This window comes from Oncorhynchus tshawytscha, unplaced genomic scaffold (genome assembly GCF_018296145.1).
Source record: "Oncorhynchus tshawytscha isolate Ot180627B unplaced genomic scaffold, Otsh_v2.0 Un_contig_3263_pilon_pilon, whole genome shotgun sequence".
Classification (NCBI taxonomy): Eukaryota; Metazoa; Chordata; class Actinopteri; order Salmoniformes; family Salmonidae; genus Oncorhynchus; species Oncorhynchus tshawytscha.
Window position 1 is genome coordinate 14,032 of NW_024609227.1, and position 6,887 is coordinate 20,918.

The window sequence follows — 6,887 nt, forward strand, 5'->3', positions numbered from 1 at the left end:
GGGAATTGATGGGAAATGATGTAAATATATCACTAGCCACTTTAAACAATGCTACCTTATATAATGTTACTTACCCTACATTATTCATCTCATATGCATACGTTGATACTGTACTCTATATCATCGACTGCATCCTTATGTAATACATGTATCACTAGCCACTTTAACTATGCCACTTGGTTTACATACTCATCTCATATGTATATACTGTACTCGATATCATCTACTGTATCTTGCCTATGCTGCTCTGTACCATCACTCATTCATATATCCTTATGTACATATTCTTTATCCCTTTACACTGTGTATAAGACAGTAGTTTTTTTTGGAATTGTTAGTTAGATTACTTGCTCGTTATTACTGCATTGTCGGAACTAGAAGCACAAGCATTTCGCTACACTCGCATTAACATCTGCTAACCATGTGTATGTGACAAATAAAAGTAGTGTACTATATAGGGAACAGGGCTCCATTTAAGACACATTAAGTACACTACATTGAGACCTGTCTCAACCAGCCGACCATTTCACACTCTACCAGCGAACCATCTGACCGGGATTAATTACAAACTACAAGAAGGTTGGACATATCCCATATTTTCATGGCCTGTCGCTTAGGGAAATTATGGTCTGTAGCGACAGGTTGCTAAGCACGCTGGGACTCCCCGGTCCAGAGATGAATAGTGACAGTAACTGAAGTACAGTGTTGTTGTCCTCTGTCCTCTCTACATACAGTGTTGTTGTCCTCTGTCCTCTATCCTCTCTACATACAGTGTTGTTGTCCTCTGTCCTCTCTACATACAGTGTTGTTGTCCTCTGTCCTCTGTCCTCTCTACATACAGTGTTGTTGTCCTCTGTCCTCTGTCCTCTCTACATACAGTGTTGTTGTCCTCTGTCCTCTGTCCTCTCTACATACAGTGTTGTTGTCCTCTGTCCTCTGTCCTCTCTACATACAATGTTGTTGTCCTCTGTCCTCTGTCCTCTCTACATACAGTGTTGTTGTCCTCTGTCCTCTGTCCTCTCTACATACAGTGTTGTTGTCCTCTGTCCTCTGTCCTCTCTACATACAGTGTTGTTGTCCTCTGTCCTCTCTACATACAGTGTTGTTGTCCTTTGTCCTCTGTCCTCTCTACATACAGTGTTGTTGTCCTCTGTCCTGTCAGAGGACGTACCGTCTACATACAGTGTTGTTGTCCTCTGTCCTCTGTCCTCTCTACATGCAGTGTTGTTGTCCTCTGTCCTGTCAGAGGGACGTACCGTCTACATACAGTGTTGTTGTCCTCTGTCCTCTGTCCTCTCTACATACAGTGTTGTTGTCCTCTGTCCTCTGTCCTCTCTACATACAGTGTTGTTGTCCTCTGTCCTCTGTCCTCTCTACATACAATGTTGTTGTCCTCTGTCCTCTGTCCTCTCTACATACAGTGTTGTTGTCCTCTGTCCTCTGTCCTCTCTACATACAATGTTGTTGTCCTCTGTCCTCTCTACATACAGTGTTGTTGTCCTCTGTCCTCTCTACATACAGTGTTGTTGTCCTCTGTCCTCTCTACATGCAGTGTTGTTGTCCTCTGTCCTGTCAGAGGGACGTACCGTCTACATACAGTGTTGTTGTCCTCTGTCCTCTGTCCTCTCTACATACAATGTTGTTGTCCTCTGTCCTCTGTCCTCTCTACATACAGTGTTGTTGTCCTCTGTCCTCTCTACATACAGTGTTTTTGTCCTCTGTCCTCTGTCCTCTCTACACATAGTGTTCTTGTCCTCTGTCCTCTGTCCTCTCTACATACAGTGTTGTTGTCCTCTGTCCTCTGTCCTCTCTACATACAGTGTTGTTGTCCTCTGTCCTCTCTACATACAGTGTTGTTGTCCTTTGTCCTCTGTCCTCTCTACATACAGTGTTGTTGTCCTCTGTCCTCTGTCCTCTCTACATACAGTGTTGTTGTCCTCTGTCCTGTCAGAGGGACGTACCGTCTACATACAGTGTTGTTGTCCTCTGTCCTCTCTACATACAGTTTTGTTGTCCTCTGTCCTCTCTACATACAGTGTTGTTGTCCTCTGTCCTCTCTACATACAGTGTTGCTGTCCTCTGTCCTCTCTACATACAGTGTTCTTGTCCTCTGTCCTCTCTACATACAGTGTTGTTGTCCTCTGTCCTCTCTACATACAGTGTTGTTGTCCTCTGTCCTCTCTACATACAGTGTTGTTGTCCTCTGTCCTCTGTCCTCTCTACATACAATGTTGTTGTCCTCTGTCCTCTGTCCTCTCTACATACAGTGTTGTTGTCCTCTGTCCTCTCTACATACAGTGTTGTTGTCCTCTGTCCTCTGTCCTCTCTACATACAATGTTGTTGTCCTCGGTCCTCTGTCATCTCTACATACAGTGTTGTTGTCCTCTGTCCTCTCTACATACAGTGTTGTTGTCCTCTGTCCTCTCTACATACAGTGTTGTTGTCCGCTGTCCTCTGTCCTCTCTACATACAGTGTTGTTGTCCTCTGTCCTCTGTCCTCTCTACATACAGTGTTGTTGTCCTCTGTCCTGTCAGAGGGATGTACCGTCTACATGCTCATTGTAGTGACATTGTTTATAAAAGGAACCGAAACCATTTGTATCGCTCGTCTCTCACAGTTGAGTTCAGTCGACTGATTAATAACAGGATGTGAAATAACAGCATTTGGCTGTAAGACCAGATACCATGATTACACAAGGGACGTCCTCTAGCATGTCCTCTAGCACGTCCTCTAGCACGTCCTCTAGCACGTCCTCTAACACGTCCTCTAGCTCGTCCTCTAGCACGTCCTCTAGCACGTCCTCTAGCACGTCCTCTAACACGTCCTCTAGCACGTCCTCTAGCACGTCCTCTAGCACGTCCTCTAGCACGTCCTCTAGCACATCCTCTAGCACGTCCTCTAGCACGTCCTCTAGCCCGTCCTCTAGCACGTCCTCTAGCCCGTCCTCTAACACGTCCTCTAGCCCGTCCTCTAGCACGTCCTCTAGCACGCCCTCTAGCCCGTCCTCTAACACGTCCTCTAGCCCGTCCTCTAGCACGTCCTCTAGCACGTCCTCTAGCACGTCCTCTAGCACGTCCTCTAGCACGTCCTCTAGCACGTCCTCTAACACGTCCTCTAGCACGTCCTCTAACACGTCCTCTAGCACGTCCTCTAGCACGTCCTCTAGCACGTCCTCTAACACGTCCTCTAGCACGTCCTCTAGCCCGTCCTCTAACACGTCCTCCGTGTGACTTTAGTTGAATGCAGAGATAGACTGGATACACATTATAGGACTGAGTTACTGAATGGGGCATTAGGGAGAGAGTGCTCTGTGAGTGTGGAAGTGTGAAATTGTCTATGGCGCTGAGCTATGCTTGGAAGACAGAAGGATTTAAATATATAGAGAGAGAGAGGAGAGAGAGAGAGAGACAGAGAGGAGACAGAGGAGAGAGAGAGAGAGAGAGAGAGAGAGAGAGAGAGAGAGAGAGAGAGAGAGAGAGAGAGAGAGAGAGAGAGAGAGAGACAGAGGAGAGATAGAGAGAGAGACGATAGAGGACAGAGAGAGAGGGGGAGGAGGACTCCCCTAGAGTTCACTTTTAGAGACACAGCTGCTTAATTATAGCCAAGGATTAATTAGTACTGTTATCTTGAAACCGCTACCATCCTTAATTGCTTTTTAACAGTAAGATTCTTTACATAAATTCTTTGCAGTAGGAAGTGACTAAAAGGCATTTAAAGTTGCAGGTCAAAGGTGAATAATAATCTAACAGACATCAAACTTCTTCAAAGTGAGATTTAAAGTTAAACTCCTAGGGAGTCCCTCTTACAGAAACCAACCTCTCTCTAAATATCCATCACCCCCCCCCTCTAAAATCCATCACCCCTCACCCTCACCTATCTCTCTAATATCCATCACCCCTCACCCCTCTCTCTAATAGCCATCAACCCTCACCCCCTCACCCATCTCTCTAATAGCCATCACCCCTCACCCCCTCACCCTCTCTCTAATATCCATCATACCCTCACCTCTCTCACTAATAGCCATCACCCCTCACCCCCTCACCCCTCTCTAATATCCATCACCCCTCACCCCTCTCTCTAATATCCATCACACCCTCACCTCTCTCTCTAATATCCATCACACCCTCATCCCTCTATCTAAATATCCATCACCCCCCTCTCTAAAATCCATCACCCCTCACCCTCACCTCTCTCTCTAATATCCATTACCCCTCACCCCTCTCTCTAATATCCATCACCCCTCCCCTCAACCCTCTCTGTAAAATCCATCACCCCTCACCCCTCTCTCTAAAATCCATCACCCTTCCCCTCACCTCTCTTTCTAATATCCATCACCCCTCACCCCCTCACCCCTCTCTCTAATATCCATCACCCCTCACCCTCACCTCTCTCTCTAATAGCCATCACCCCTCACCCCTCTCTGTAATATCCATCACCCTCCCCCTCACCTCTCTCTCTAATAGCCATCACCCCTCACCCCTCTCTGTAATATCCATCACCCCTCCCCCTCACCTCTCTCTCTAATAGCCATCACCCCTCACCCCTCTCTGTAATATCCATCACACCCTCACCTCTCTCTAATATCCATCACCCCTCACCCCTCTCTCTAATATCCATCACCCCTCCCCCTCATCCCTCTCTCTAATATCCATCACCCCTCACCCCTCTCTCTAATATCCATCACCCCTCACCCCCCTCACCCCTCTCTCTAATATCCATCACCCCTCCCCTCATCCCTCTCTCTGATATCCATCACCCCTCACCCCTCTCTCTAATATCCATCCCCCTCACCCCTCTCTCTAATATCCATCACCCCTCCCCCTCATCCCTCTCTCTAATATCCATCACCCCTCACCCCTCTCTCTAATATCCATCCCCCCCCCCTCACCCCTCTCTCTAATATCCATCACCCCTCACCCCTCTCTCTAATAGCCATCAACCCTCACCCCCTCACCCATCTCTCTAATAGCCATCACCCCTCACCCCTCACCCCTCTCTCTAATATCCATCATACCCTCACCTCTCTCACTAATAGCCATCACCCCTCACCCCCCCCTCTCTAATATCCATCACCCCCTCACCCCTCTCTCTAATATCCATCACACCCTCACCTCTCTCTCTAATATCCATCACACCCTCATCCCTCTATCTAAATATCCATCACCCCCTCTCTAAAATCCATCACCCCTCACCCTCACCTCTCTCTCTAATATCCATTACCCCTCACCCCTCTCTCTAATATCCATCACCCCTCCCCTCAACCCTCTCTGTAAATCCATCACCCCTCACCCCTCTCTCTAAAATCCATCACCCTTCCCCCTCACCTCTCTTTCTAATATCCATCACCCCTCACCCCCTCACCCCTCTCTCTAATATCCATCACCCCTCACCCTCACCTCTCTCTCTAATAGCCATCACCCCTCACCCCTCTCTGTAATATCCATCACCCCTCCCCTCACCTCTCTCTCTAATAGCCATCACCCCTCACCCCTCTCTGTAATATCCATCACCCCTCCCCTCACCTCTCTCTCTAATAGCCATCACCCCTCACCCCTCTCTCTAATATCCATCACACCCTCACCCCCTCATCCCTCTCTGTAAAATCCATCACACCCTCACCTCTCTCTAATATCCATCACCCCTCACCCCTCTCTCTAATATCCATCACCCCTCCCCTCATCCCTCTCTCTAATATCCATCACCCCCCACCCCTCTCTCTAATATCCATCACCCCTCACCCCCTCACCCCTCTCTCTAATATCCATCACCCCCCTCCCCTCATCCCTCTCTCTAATATCCATCACCCCTCACCCCTCTCTCTAATATCCATCCCCCTCACCCCTCTCTCTAATATCCATCACCCCTCCCCTCATCCCTCTCTCTAATATCCATCACCCCTCACCCCTCTCTCTAATATCCATCCCCCTCACCCCTCTCTCTAATATCCATCCCCCTCACCCCTCTCTCTAATATCCATCCCCTCCCCCTCTCTCTAATATCCATCACCCCTCACCCCTCTCTCTAATATCCATCCCCCTCACTCCCTTTCTAATATCCATCCCCCTCACCCCTCTCTCTAATATCCATCCCCCTCCCCCTCTCTCTAATATCCATCCCCCTCACCCCCTCTCTAATATCCATCCCCCTCCCCTCTCTCTAATATCCATCCCCCCTCACCCCTCTCTCTAATATCCATCCCCCTCACCCCTCTCTCTAATATCCATCACCCCTCACCCCTCTCTAATATCCATCCCCCCTCCCCCTCTCTCTAATATCCATCCCCCTCCCCCTCTCTCTAATATCCATCCCCCTCCCCCCTCTCTAATATCCATCCCCCTCACCCCCCTCTCTAATATCCATCACCCCTCACCCCTCTCTCTAATATCCATCCCCCTCCCCCTCTCTCTAATATCCATCCCCCCCCCTCTCTCTAATATCCATCCCCCTCCCCCTCTCTCTAATATCCATCCCCCTCCCCCTCTCTCTAATATCCATCCCCCCCCCCTCTCTCTAATATCCATCCCCCTCCCCCTCTCTCTAATATCCATCCCCCTCCCCTCTCTCTAATATCCATCCCCCTCACCCCTCTCTCTAATATCCATCCCCCCTCTCCCCTCTCTCTAATATCCATCCCCCTCACCCCTCTCTCTAATATCCATCCCCCTCACCCCTCTCTCTAATATCCATCCCCCTCACCCCTCTCTCTAATATCCATCCCCCTCACCCCTCTCTCTAATATCCATCACCCCCTCACCCCTCTCTCTAATATCCATCCCCCTCACCCCTCTCTCTAATATCCATCCCCCTCACCCCTCTCTCTAATATCATCCCCCTCACCCCTCTCTCTAATATCCATCCCCCTCACCCCTCTCTCTAATATCCATC